The sequence below is a fragment of the Narcine bancroftii genome, chromosome 8 (genome assembly GCF_036971445.1).
Source record: "Narcine bancroftii isolate sNarBan1 chromosome 8, sNarBan1.hap1, whole genome shotgun sequence".
NCBI classification, from domain to species: domain Eukaryota; kingdom Metazoa; phylum Chordata; class Chondrichthyes; order Torpediniformes; family Narcinidae; genus Narcine; species Narcine bancroftii.
Window position 1 is genome coordinate 3,121,223 of NC_091476.1, and position 14,303 is coordinate 3,135,525.

The 14,303-nt window shown below is 42.6% G+C and overlaps 2 long non-coding RNA genes across 3 annotated transcripts in view; both read left to right on the top strand.

Annotated features, from left to right (window-relative positions):
• The window catches only part of LOC138740250 (uncharacterized), a 77,855-nt gene that overhangs the window by 18,837 nt on the left and 44,715 nt on the right, over positions 1–14,303 (top strand). For both annotated transcript variants that reach the window (XR_011342772.1, XR_011342773.1), the window contains exon 2: positions 8,179–8,291. This is a non-coding gene — a long non-coding RNA (uncharacterized lncRNA). The remainder of the gene's footprint in view (positions 1–8,178; positions 8,292–14,303) is intronic.
• LOC138741644 (uncharacterized) lies at positions 1,790–7,278 on the top strand. Its single transcript, XR_011343629.1, has 3 exons — positions 1,790–1,865; positions 2,041–2,138; positions 5,774–7,278. It is a non-coding gene; the product is annotated as an uncharacterized lncRNA (long non-coding RNA).

Sequence of the window (14,303 nt, forward strand, 5' to 3'; positions counted from 1 at the left end):
ACTTCCTCATTCCTGTTGGATCCGGAGCTGTATTTATTGGGAAACCTAGAGGATGTGGGCAGAACATTAACGAAATTCCAAATTAAATTGGTAGATATTGGCCTGTCCGTAGCCAAAAAATGCATTGCGATCACCTGGAAGCCCAGCTCCCCCCCCCCCCCCCCCCCCCTGCTCATCCCTCCAAGGACCCCGGAGATGCACAACTGTGTGCACATGGAGACCCTGACAGAGCATTTATGAAATAAGTACAATGCCTTTGCCCAAATATGACAACCCATGTGGAGCACTTTGGTGTGGAGCCCAAAAGCTACCAAAAGACATGAAGGCACCTCATGGAGTGGAAGGCGATTGGAGAGACTGGCGGGAGGCTGAGCTTTTCTTTCCCATTGTTCTGGCTGTCACTTGAATTGCTTTAGTTTAATTTTCCAAGTTTTGGGGGCAGGGCAGGAAATTGTAGGTGAGCTGACAGTGTTGGGGTCTGAGAAGTGAATCCTTCTAAAAGGTGTGAAACGAGATCGTGTCAGTGGTTCGGGGGGGAAGGGGCCGTGGTCTCGCTTACCTGAACGTGGCGGAGACGGCGGGGTCAGGCCGGGAACGGAGGACTTGGCCCCGACAGCGCAATGTCAGAGGTTCACTCTGGTCAACGTGGGCGAAGGGAAGAACATTCTGGATCGGCCGTTCCAAACGAGAGGTCCTTCCAGTGCAAGAAGCCCGCGCACCCGCAAGAGCCAGTCGGGGAGGCGTTGACGGGGTGAGCGCCGCAGGGTCCGCGCTTCACGCCATGTCTGAGGGGCCAGAGCACGGGGGCCCGAGCTCTCCGAACGCTTCTCCTGCTGGCCCACTCGACACGAGTGAGGGAAAGGCCGTGCGGGGCAAACCGCGTTATTTGCGCTGAATTGGTGAACAAAACCCGTTGTTGGGGTCTCTGCGCAGCTTCTACCAGACAATTGGGAGCCAACTATTTCTGCACCTCATTGCTCCATGGACCCTGCTGGGTGCAAGTTCCATCGCCAGCAAGTTCTGTGGCACCACCACAGGGATTAGAACTGAACGAGTCACTGGGAGGCGAAAGGAAGGTTCATGTCCTCACACTGGTCTTTGCGGTGGGAAGGGATCAGCACTTGAGAAATGTCGCAGCCTGCTGTGTGTTTCATGATTGGCTAAGTTGATACCTTGGATATCAAAACTGGCGACCAAGAACAGGCCTAGGAAGAAAGAAGAGAACATGGTTGCCTTTATTGAGCATCTTTCTTACATTGGGGACATCACAAATCCACGACACAGCCAGTGACTTGCCATGAAGAATGGTCACTTTCAATCTGCAAGCAAATGCATTTGCTAATTTGCGCCAAACAAGATTTCACAATAAACTACTATTCAGGTCAACAGTGAAAATGCCATCGTGCACGTTGTTCCAGAAGCCCAAACTGTATCTCATGGCTGTTTCTCAGGGCTTGGAGCGGAGAACATTGAAGCCAGGCTGGACTTGTATAATGTGAGGTGTTAAAAGCAATGGCTTATTTAGACCATTGACCCCTTCAGGGATTACATGCTCCTTCCTTGACCTTCAGGCATGGAATTCTGGTGCTGGGGGGCTGGACAGGGGAAGAGAGTGGAAAAAATGTGGCCAAATGTCCAGTTTTACGTTGGACAGTCCAGCTTTTGCGCCCTCTGTCCAGTGCCTCGAGCTGGATGTTAATGTCCTCCATATAGCCCTCCACCCCCCAAATGAAGGACAAATTAAGGGACAGAAAGGGCACTTACCTGTTCAATGCAGCACCCCAAGATCCGCAGGCAATGGCAACCAGCTGGCGCAACTGTGATGAGGGGGAAGCCTGATGGTCACGCATGAAGCTTCATGACAGGTAAACCTTCTCTCCCCCCCCCCCCCCAGATGAGAGAGGGGTGGTGTGGTGTGGAGGTGCTATTTTAAATTGAACCCCCCCCCCCATTTTCAATCTGGCATTTATCGATCCCCTGGGGTCGATATCAACCACTTTGGAGACCCCCAGTCTAAGTTAATATCCCTGTTTCCCTTAGATCTTAAACATGAGCCAATCATACTGGTTTACCATCGTCCAATGAAAGAACCACAATTAATTCCAGTGATAAATGATGTCATCACACAAATTCAACAGGTGAGTAATCATTTGATTCTTCTCTCCTTTGCCTCTTTTAACTGCTGACAGCCTATGGGGTCAGGGATGGTGTATCATTCCAGATCTCCTGGAATGCTAATGCTTCTTTTGGGTGTTGCACACCTGGATGGTGCCGGTAATACAGACCTCTCCACTGTGCTGCTGTCATCAAGGAAAGCATGTGCATTATTATATTGTTTGCTCACCCGTTACCATCAACACAAAGGTTCTTATAGGTACAACAAGATTGGGAGAGAAAAGAAAAGCCATTGTCTTGGGAATACTGCCTAAGTACTTTGCGCTCCAAGGACTCAGAGAGTTCAATTGATTCCTTGGGGTCCAACTCTCATTACATTTTGGATTAATCAATTGGTTATAGAATCATGAAATCTGGGAATGATACATAGATGGATGTGATTCAGTCCATCATCCTTGTATGAGCTCTTCATTAGCAAGATTGATTTTGACCTACTCGCTCTGCCCTTTCTGGGCTTTCTTTTTTAAATATTTTATTGATGCAAAATTGAACAGTACAGTTATATATGGTAATGTACAACTCAAAAGATAAGAAAAAAACCTTAAAATTCAGACCCCCTACCACTAAGCAAGGTTAAAAGTTGACACATAGGAATCAAGTGACAACAACCTGGATTTGGACAGTGTTGCACCAAACCTTCAGAACAACCCAAATTCTTTTGGTTATGATAATAGTCTGTAAATGGGCCCTACATCTTTTGAAAGTTAATATTTGACCTTTTTCTCTTTCTAAACTTGAACAAGACATAGATCACTTAACCATTGTGTATGTGTAGGGGGAGTATGGTCTTTCCATTTAATCAAAATTGCACGTCTGGCTAACAGTGAAGTAAAAGATAAAATATGGTTTGAGTTGGAGTGAGTAAAACATCATTATCTTGAAATGATCGGAAAAGAGCAATTAAAGGGAAAGGTTCTAATTTGAACTTGAGAATCACCAATAATGTTTGAAAGATATTGTTCCAACTTTTTTCTAAACTAGGGCAAGTCTGGAACATGTGAACTAAAGAAGCATCACCGATTTTTACATTTGTCACAGAGGATTTATATCTAAATAAAAATGAGACAATTTAACTTTAGACATATGTACAGTGCTTTAATGAATGGTAAGCAAAACAAACCTTTTCACTGTACCTTGGTGGAGAGGGACCATTCAGGTGCAATACACAAAGGTGTTAAAGAAACTCAGCAGGCCATCAGCATCTATTGAAAGCTCTTCACCTTGCTTGACTTACTGAGTTTCCCCAGCAGATTTGTGTATTGTACTGGACCCTAGTGACTGCAGACTTTCTTATATGGAGCATTCAAGTAGTTTTGAGCAACATGGCTGTGCATTGGGAGGCCTATGTAAGATAGAAAAGTAGACCACCTCATAAACTACCCACCTTCCCATTCCAACAAGCACCTCATGCTCCATCTGTGGAAGAGTTTGCAGTTCCCACACAAACTTCATCATCCACCTCACAGAGCCCACAAACTTGGCAAGGAAGCAGGTGGTCCTTGAGCCAGAGAGACCACTTAAAAAATGGATGGAAACTGCACTGTCAGTCATGGTGTGCTGTCCAGAAACATGTGTCTTTGAGGTTCCTTCACCATATCTCCTCCATCAACATCCTGGACCAAATGTTGCAACAAAAGAACAGGTCAGAGATTGGGTATCCTGCAGCAAAGGACTCACCTCCTGACATTCTTTCCACTATGTGAAGGGCACAAAGCAGGAACACCACTCCATCCTTGCTATTCCAATATTCCCTTCACATTCCCAGACAAAACAGTGCAATAGCAATCACTGCCCAAAACATTAATTCTCTCTCACCAACAGCTTCGTTAGGCAACAGCGTGTGTCATCTATAGAATGCATACTGGCATAGTCTCAAAGAGGCCCCTTTATGTTTCATTTCATAATACATCGTGCATGTCCACTGTTTGCGAATGTTGTATGCATGTCCTACACCCGATAGGAAACAGACTTGAAGCCACTGGAGAAAGAAAAATTGTGGATTAAAGAAATGAAAACATATCATTGTGTAATTGGTTTATCGGCTCTGTGCAAATTTCTCGTCCGAGCATAATACATTGTGAAAAAAATGCACAGGGACAGAAAAGTATCACAGCAACAAAAAGGACACGAGATCCTCGGTCAACTTCCTACTGTCCATAAAACCATTCGAACCTCAATAGTACAATAATCAGTCAAACTGAGGCATCATTTTCCATGGTCACACTGTGCCCCATTCACTACTGTGTCAAATATATGGTTTTGTTCATTGTTTCCAGTTTGTATGGAAAATGTTAAATCAGCGGATTTAATGGACTGAGGTTAAAGAAATGATTAGCAAATTAATTGCTTTATTAGCAGTTTATAGGGCTCCTCCATCTGAGCAGAACATTTCTTGGCAAAGTATCAATGATTTTGTCTGAATTTACCAGCTCTGTGTGAATGGCTCTCAGTGATGTGTTTTTCAATTCTAAGTGGCTTCAGGGTTACTAATTTGAGACATTGTTGTGCCAAAGTTTAGCAGGACTGTTGGCAGGTCGGATAGAAATATGCTTTGTACACGCTGTTCACAACACACTATTGATAAATTACAAGTGGGACTTAGCTTGGAAGTACTCCTGACCCCACTTAACTGTAGCACCCCATTCCAATTTGTCCACAGTCAGGAACTCACCTCTGGTGAGCGCAAATCCAAAAGGTCGCACCACCAATGAGCTGGTCACTTCTCTCTGCCTCCTACCTGGGTAGGTCCTTTGGCCAACTCGACCTGTCACATGACCATTGCCTCAGGCACTGCAGGCTCAGAGACAACATCTCAGTTGCCCAGCACCTAGGAAATCCTTCCCCCTGCATACTCACATTTGTACTCAGTACTCGGTATTCTTGCAACACAGGCAGAAACACATTTAAAAGAATCCATCCACCTTTATATCTATCTGCCTAGTGTGGCTTGTGCCCAGACTATGGTTCTGAAGTGACATTAGTTAGAGCCCCAAAAGGTATTGTGTGGGTCTGATATCACCCTGTATGCCTGGTTTGCTTGAGTTACTCTGTTGGTTACTCTCCATCTTCCCTCATAGTCACTCCACTGTTGCCAAATTTCAAGCCCCTGCTCTGACCTGATTCTGACCAGACAGAAGACATAATAGTAGCAATGGCCCTGCACACACAGGCAGAGTCATTGACCCTTTCCTTCCCACCAACTGCCTCTTGCTCCTTTGTGATATCACCTGAATGCTTTAGACTTTCTCCTCTGACAATCCAAGACCATCATATCTATAAACACCCATTAATAAAAGATGGGCTCAAATAATCATAAAATTGTCACAGCACCTTAGCTGGCCATTCAGCCAATCAAGTCAATCCCAACACTTATAGAACAATCTAGTCAGCCAATTCCTTGCTCTCTTCCCTGTCTCATTCTCTCTCAGATGCCCATACAATCTGTCTTGATTGACTCTGTAACCTGTAGACCAGATCATTACAGTCTAAATGATCAGGCTTTTCCCTACTTTTAATTTGCCCAAATTATTAGAGTTGTTCCCTTTGCTTAATGAGCTCATTCACTTATATGTCAAATCTCTCCACCTTCTCTCCTCAGAGGACATAACTCAGAGACCCCACCAGCAACAACTGGCAAGAACACAGGACCCGTTGAAAGCAATTTTTATGCATTGGCCTGATTTCCATCAGCTTACTTGACTGTCTTCTCAAGCTGTCAGAAACTTTGGCAACCTGCTCACCCCTGAAGATAGCTTCCACTTTCACATTCAGACTCAAAGTGTGGAAATAGGTCCTTCAGCCCAACTTTCCTATACTAACCAAAATGTCCAACCCACACTAGTCCCACCAGTCTGCATTTTCCTATATCCCTCTAAACCAGTGGTTTTAGAACTTTTTCTTTCCACCCACATATCACTTTAAGTAATCCCTATACCATAGGTGCTCTGTTATTAGTAAGGGATTGCTTAAGGTGGTATGTGGGTGGGAAGAAAAAGTTTGAAAATCACTGTTTTAATTGTACCTCATTGACTCATTATGTGCATGGTTTTATAACTCCAAAGGAAATGGGCCAATGGCAATTTTGCTCAAGCAAAATATTTCAGTTACAATTGGGTCCAGAGCAGTGTTGATCAAGAAGCTACAAACTCAAGACCTCTATACCGCCTCTGCAACTAGATCTTGATTTTCTCATTGGAAGACCACAGTCAGTAAGGATCGGTAACATCTCCAGATGTTGATGCAGCTCAATGATGCATGCTTACCCTACTGCTCTACTCGTTATACACCCACAATTGTGTGGCCAGACACAATTCCAATGCCATCTACAAGTTTGCCAATGACACCACAGTTGTCGGCAGAATCACAAATGGCAATAAGGAAGCGTACAGGAGGGAGATCGATCAGCTCGTTGAATGGTGTAACGACAACAACCTTACACTCAACATCAGCAACACCGTGGAGAGCATTCTGGCTGGTTGCTTCACTGCCTGGTATGGAGGCGCCAACTCTCAGGACAAGAATAATCTTCAGAGGGTTGTTAACTCAGCCTCCAACATCACAGGCACCAGACCTCACTCCTTTAAGGACATCTATATGAGGCGGTGTCTTAAAAAAGCAGCCTCTATCTTCAAGGACCCCCAGGCCATGCCCTCTTCACTCTGCTCCCAGTGGGGGAAAAGGTACAGGAGCCTAAAGACAGGCACTCAACGGCACAAAGACAGCTTCTCCCCCACTGCCATCAGATTCCTGAATGATCAATGAACCAAAGACTTTTCATCCACTATTATTTTTATTTTTAATATAGTCATGTTGTAAGGTGGTTATAATATAAAAATTTACACTTTGAGGCTGCTGCAAAACCACTGAATTTCGTGACTTGTTCACGACAATATTAATGATTCTGATTCTGATAAAGTCCTAACCTCTTTAACCTTTCCCTGTAACTCAGTTCACTTTGGCTGTGTTCTTGTGGTAATGTCTGACCTGGTACCTGAGGTAACAAAACTGTTAATAAACAGTGCTCATTATCATTAAATAAACATCGTGCTTTACCTCATAAACCACGATTATGAGACCTTCACTGCTTACTTTAAAACAGTAAGTCCCCAGCAATTAGTTTATCTTTAAATTTCAGCCTTAAAGATTAATTTGCTTTGAATGCAATGTCCAAGTTTCGGGATACCAAAGCCAGCTGTTGAGATGTGGATACTAAATTTGGACAAAATCTTGCAGCTCCCCGAATTCCAGTGTTCCACATCAGGATTCAGAACAAAATTATTCACATTCCTGTTGAATTTTAAGTACCTCTGTGACCATGGCCTCTAATTGTTTCCATCATTTTAAAAATTATTTTGGAAATAGTTGGGGGCAATGAATATTTTCTATCTCTGACCATACGATGGCACAAATTCCATCCTATCATCTTTGATTTAAGTAGGTGACATGAAAGAAATCCATATGTTGTTCAAACAATTTGCAAGATTAAAAAGGACATGCATTTCACTTAATGTCTTCAGAACCACAAATATATTAAGCAGAGTGTGTTGGCTGAACTTGAGGGTTTGATGGTGCCTCTGGTGGGGTTTCTGTTCAAACAGTTAGTGCCCAGAGGTCAGTGTGAGGCTGATCTACAGACCGCAGCTTCTGGGTTAAGTCTGCCTACAAAGTGACGAACTGCCTGGAGGTGGAGAATGCTCATTAGTTTTACTGCAAAACAAAATAATAGGTATCCAGATGATTACTGCAAGTCCCAGTCTAGTTTAATATCTTTAGTCAGCTTACATATTAGCCAGTTATTGGCTAAAGCAGGCACGGCAGTGTCAGGCACTGCATAATTAATATTTCAGCAGTATGATTTATGAAGTGTGAAGCAATGAAGAAGTTGTGAGAATAATGCAGTTTTCTCAGCTTCTATTCCTGGTCATTCGGTGTTCATAAATTTGCTCCAAGCATTCAAGGCTCGTTTCTTTTACCATTACTTACATTTGGACAAAACCTTTGCAGGTGACTGGTGGACTTCGCATCCAGCGCAAGGAGAGTGCAATGCCCAAACATGCTGGAAAAACTCAGCAGGTCACACAGCATCCAGAGGAAGGAAAGGGTGACCATCTTCTCAGGTCAGGTATAAGCAAAAGCAGGCAGATGCCTGAATAAAACAGTGGGGAGAAGGGTGGGGGAGAGTAAAGGGGGGAGGAAAGGGCAGGAGCACAGACTCACAGGAAGGAGGTCCTAGGTAGATGTAGGTGGGAGGGTAGAAGCATCCAGAGGAAGGAAAGGGTAACAAGGAGGAAGTCCAGAAAAGACATTAAAATGGTGTGTGTGTGTGTGTGTGTGTGGGGAGGGGGGGGGGCGGGAGGGGGCGTGGGGGGGTGGCCTGAGAATGTTAACAAATTGACAGAAACTAGATTGGAAAGGCAGGAGTGGAGGGGATAAATGATTGGTTGATTATGATAGAATAAATTATCAGGCTAAATGATCAGTGCCTGAGAAACAGAGGGATAAGTGACAAGATGATAACTTCAAGCCGGTCTGGGCAGAAAGCAACGACAGTCCTTTTTGAGCAAGAGAGTGATTGAAGGTTGGAGGGGATGGATGGCAATGAAATGAATGTCCTTTGGATGAGTTGAAGTCTGGGGGGAAAGTTGGCAAGGTTGAAGTCTGATGTGGCCCAGATTTACCCACTTGGGGTATTCAAATTTGCTGCTTGCAATGAGGCTGAGGAAATGCAGTGCGCCAGCTAGAATCATTGGTTTTGTAGTATAATGCTACAGATGAGATGAAGAGGCCTTCTGTCAACATCCACAGACAAAATGCTAATAGATCTTCTGATGCCCCAATCACAAAAGCAATTTCTTTGTATTGCCTGACTGGGAGACCTGGAACACATGGCTTCAGGATCATGCATCTTGGACACTACCACATTAAAAGCAAGGTGTTATTGTTCAGTCTTCTAGATGAATGAAACACCGCAGGAAAATTGAAACACGTTGATTGAAAGCTTAGCCAGAGAACTCCGTCTTACCTCTTCATAGAGCATGCAATATCAATCAGCACAGCACGAGAACAGGCCCTTTGGCCCACAGTGTCTATGCCAACCATGACACCAAATTAAACCAAGCCAATCTACTTGCACATGATCTATATTCCTGCATTCCTTACGTAAACGCTCATGTCTGTTTCTGCCACTACCCCAGGCAGCATAATCCAGACACAACACTCTCTTCCCATGCATATCTCCTTTAAATTCTGCCCCACCTTAAACCTGTCCTCTAGAATTTGACATTTTCATGCTGGGAAAAAGACTCTGCCTACCTACTCTTCCTCTACCTCTCATGGTCACCCCTCAACCTGCAGCACTCCAGAGAAAAACAATGCAATGTGTGTCCAACCATTCCTTTAGCTGATCCTCTCCAATCTAGGCAATGTCCTCGTGCACCTCTTCTGCACTATCTCCCACAAAGTTCCCACATCCTTCCTGTAATGCGGCAACCAGAACACCACAAAATACTCCAAATATGATCCAACAAAAATTTTATACAGCTCTAACATGACTTCCCAACTTTTAAACAATGATGGCAAGCTTGTCCCACACCATCACTCCCCAATCAACTTGTGTTGTTACATTCAGGGAGTTATGGACTTGTACCCCAAGCTCCCTCTTTACATCAGTAATTACCAACCTGCCATCTACCTCAAATCCTTGCATTTGGGCATCCCAAAGATTAAATTGTGTTTTCCATTTCTCTGCCCATATTTCCTGTTGATCTATATACTTCTGTATCCTTGGTATTTTTGACATTTACTAACTGCACCTCTCCATTATGTTTTAGATAATTTGCCAACTTACTAATCAGCCCATCTACATTTTTGACCAAATCCTTTGCATGCATCACAAACACCAGAGAACCTCTAGATGAGAGGTTCTCCATCTAGAGTCACCAGGTTTGTCATATATGGACCATCAGGAAGCCCCTTGTTCCAACACACCAGTAGATCATAACAATAAACATGAACAATATTTATCAACCATGGGAGATGTAAAATGAGAAGTAAAAGTTTTACTTCCTTCAGCATCCTTAATTAGAACCTCAAATTGTTGCTATTGTGTGAAATAAGGAGATGGGAAGTTGATATGAACCATCAACAAAATGGGAAGTGATGCATTTTGGAAGGTCAAACATGGTTAATGGCAAGATTCTTAACCATGTGGAAGAACGGAGGATCCTTGGGGTCTAAATCTATACATCTCTCAAGGTTGCCACCAGGTTGATCGGAAGTTAAGAAGGCCAATAGGATGTTGGGTTTCATTAGTCAGGGGATTGAGTTCAAGAGTCAAAAAGTCATGTTGCAACTCTACAAATCTCTGGTGAGACCACACTTTGAGTATTGTGTTCAGTTCTGGTCACCTCATTACTGGAAGTATGTGGAAGCTATGAATAGGATACAGAGGAGATTTACCAAGAGGTTGCCTGGATTGGGAAACAAGTCTTATGAGACAAGGTTAATAGAGCTGGGATTTTTCACTTTGGAATGAAGAAGGATGAGAGGAGACTTGATAGAGGTAGACAAGGTTCTGAGAGGCATAGTTAAGGTAGATAGACAGCACCTTTTTCGGAGGTGGGAGCAGCAAACACCAGAGGACAACTGTACAAAGTGAAGGGAAGAAAGTTTAGGGAGACATCATGAATAAGTGTTTTTTTAATATAAACACACACAAGCTGATGGTGCCTGGAATGCCTTGCCAGGAGTAATGGGGGAGGCTGAAACATTAATGGCACTTAAGAGACTCTGAGGCACATGGATGAAAAAAAATAGAGGGATACAAGGAGAGGAGGGTTTCATTTTTTGGGGGTAGGTGTACATAGGTTGGGCCAATGCTGTGGGCTGACGGGCCAGTATTGTGCTGTAATGTTCCATGTGCAATGTACGATCTGTAAAATGCAAGCCCTTTGTGTTTAAGATCTGTATGGCAGTAGGACAATATGTATATTTTCAAATAACTTAGAATATTTGCAATAAAAATATTTATTTAGTGTTTTCAGACAAGAAAATTAAACATTAGTTCAAGTGTGCAGCTTTAGAATATTTGTTCTGCAGATACAGTGGTCTCCATAATATTTGTGACAGACACTTTTTTTCCTTTATTTGCCCCTGTGCTCCACAGTTTTAAATTTGTAATCAAACAATTCACATGTGACTAAAGTACACATTTGAGATTTTATTCAATGTTATTTGTATACCTATTGTTTGGCCTTGTAGAAATTACTGCACCTTTTATACATAGTTCGCCCATTTCAGGGCACCATAATGTTTGGGATATTTGGTGTCACTGGTATTTGTGAGTACTCGGGTATGTTAAATTGCTTTATAAGAGAGCTAGGCTTGCTTCTAAGCTTGTGATCACCTTTGGAATCTGTGTTGCCATTTTTCAATATGACGATCAGAGCTGTGCCAATAAAAATCAAATAACCCATTAGGAGGTGAAAATCAAGAATAAAATAATAACAGACATCATCCAAACCTTAGGATTATCAAAATCAATTGTTTGGGACATCATTAGGTCAAGGAAGACTCCACTACTGATGACAGAAGAATTCTCATCATAATGAAGAAAAATCTCCAGACATCTGTCCGACAGATCAGGAACACTATTCAGGAGGCAGGTGTGGATGTGTCAATGACTACTGTCTACAGAAGATTCCATGAACAGAAATACAGAGGCTACACTGCAAGATCCAAACCACTAGTTAGCCACAGAAACAGGATGGCCAGATTACATTTTGCCAAGAAGTATTTAAAAGAGCCTGCAGAATTCTGGAGAAGATTAACCTGTATCAGAGTGATGACAAGAGCAAAGTCTGGAGGCGTAAAGGAACTGCTCAAGACTCAAAGCATACCACCTCATCTGTGAAACATGGTAGTGGGGGTGTTGTGGCCTGGGCATGTACGGCTGCCACACGTACTGACGCACTTATCTTTTCACTGATAATGCAATTTAATGGCAGTAGCAAAATTAACTCTGTGATGTACAGAAATATCTGGTCAAGTTCAAGCAAATGCTTCCAAACTCATTGGATGGTGCTTCATCCTACAGCAAGAAAAATGATCCCAAACATTCTGCTAAAGCAACAAAGGTGATTTTCAAAGCTAAAAACAGCATTATTCTTGAAGGGCCAAGTCAGTCATCTAATCTAAATCCAACTGAGCAGGCCTTCCATATCCTGAAGAGAAATCTTCAGAGGACCAACTGCCGAAACCAGCAGGAGCTGAAGATGGCTGCAGTAGAGGCTGACAGAGGATCACCAGAGGAGATGCTCAGCACCTGCAAGGGACATGCAACAAACTGGAGGACACGAGCTGAGTGTTAGGGGGCAAAAGTTTCGGTGTAACATAAGAGGGAGTTTCTTTACTCAGAGAGCAGTGTCTGTGTGGAACGAGCTTCCAGTGGAAGTAGTGGAGGCAGGTACAATATTATCTTTTAAGAAAAAATTGGATAGCTCTATGGATGGAAAGAATATGGAGGCAGAGGGCAGGTCAGTGGGACTAGGAGAGTGTAAGAGTTTCACCACAGACTAAGAGCCGTAATGGCCTGTTTCTAAGCTGTAATTGTTATATGGTTATGACTACTTTTCTATACATACCATTGCTCTGTCCCAAATGAGGAGACAATGCAAAAAGGTGCTGTAATTTCTACATTGTCAAACCATAATGTATACAAATACCTTGGAATAAAATCAAGAATGTGCACTTTAATCACTTGAATTGTTTGGTTACAAATTTTAAACTGTGGATCACAAGGGAAAATAAAGGAAAAATGTGCCTTTGTGTCAAACATTATGGAGGGCCCTGTATCTTTGACTGACTGTGTTGATACAGAGGAGGCTACAGCAGCATCAAATGGGTAGATTTAAGTACCACCATTTTCTTTATTTACATGATTGCTGCAAACATTTGCTGAAAACTCCCCAGGAGACCCCATTAGCTCAAATCTCACTTCAGCAACTTCCCTGGTAAAATCAGATGTGATGCGGGCAGTTTTCTGCTGTATATCATGTGGGCCTCATTTCCAAAGTGACGTGACTCAGGAGCACCCGTTTTTACTAATGGTTTTCTCCACATGCTGACCTTTCCGCACCCTTCCTGTGCTAAAATAGCCTTTTCCCTTCCAGGCACTGGCCTGAAACAGGAGGTGGACCACAGAATATGGAATAACATTGAATTTTCAAAATGACTGTCGGCTTTCCACTGCTGTGCTCCCAGTATCAGGCAGCAATTAGGAGTAAAACTGGAGTTAAAACAAAATGAGCGATTACCACATAGTACTCCCTAGGAATCTGTCACCTCATCAAAATTTCCTAAATTTTCAGCCAAGGTGACAAGCCTTGGAAATCATTAGCTGCTAAAGAATTTCATGTATGTTACATTCTAAATGTAGCAATTATGTGACAATAATGGAACCGTTACCTTTAATTGGTTTGGGTGATAAGTGTTAATATTTATCATCCAAGGGCAATTACAGACGTATTATTCACTGACAGGTTCTAGGAGATGAAGAACTTACAGGAGTCTAAACTTTCAAAAATATTCTGAGTAAATGTTCCTCCATTGCAGATGCAAAACAACAAGGAGCTAAACTGCCTATCAAAGGCAGGGATCTCTCTCTACTATTTTATTATATTTATCAGTCAAAAAGTTTGAATGAGGCAGTAAAATTGTGAGCACAGGTAAACAAATTGTATAATTAGAATCTCTTTTGCAATGAAGAGAGTTCTGATTAACAGTGTGCCTGGTTTAGAATTCATGCATTACATTAATGTTGCAGCAAAATTTTGTTCAAATTGATGAATACATTTTAAATGGCTGTGTTTACATGTGCTAGATATGTCAATTTGAATTGATGTTGGCTTATCGTTACAGTGGATCAAATATAATCAGACATGGATGAGTGCCCTTCACTAGGATAATCCAAATAGATTTAGTGGATTATTCTGGCACATTAATTTAGCACTTCAAAATGCTTACATGTAGGTAATTTGAATTTAAATTGCATGGACTTTATTTTAGAATGTCTGTATGTCAACATTATAAACAACAGAAAATCTTAGCTTTTAACAAAACATTACACAAAT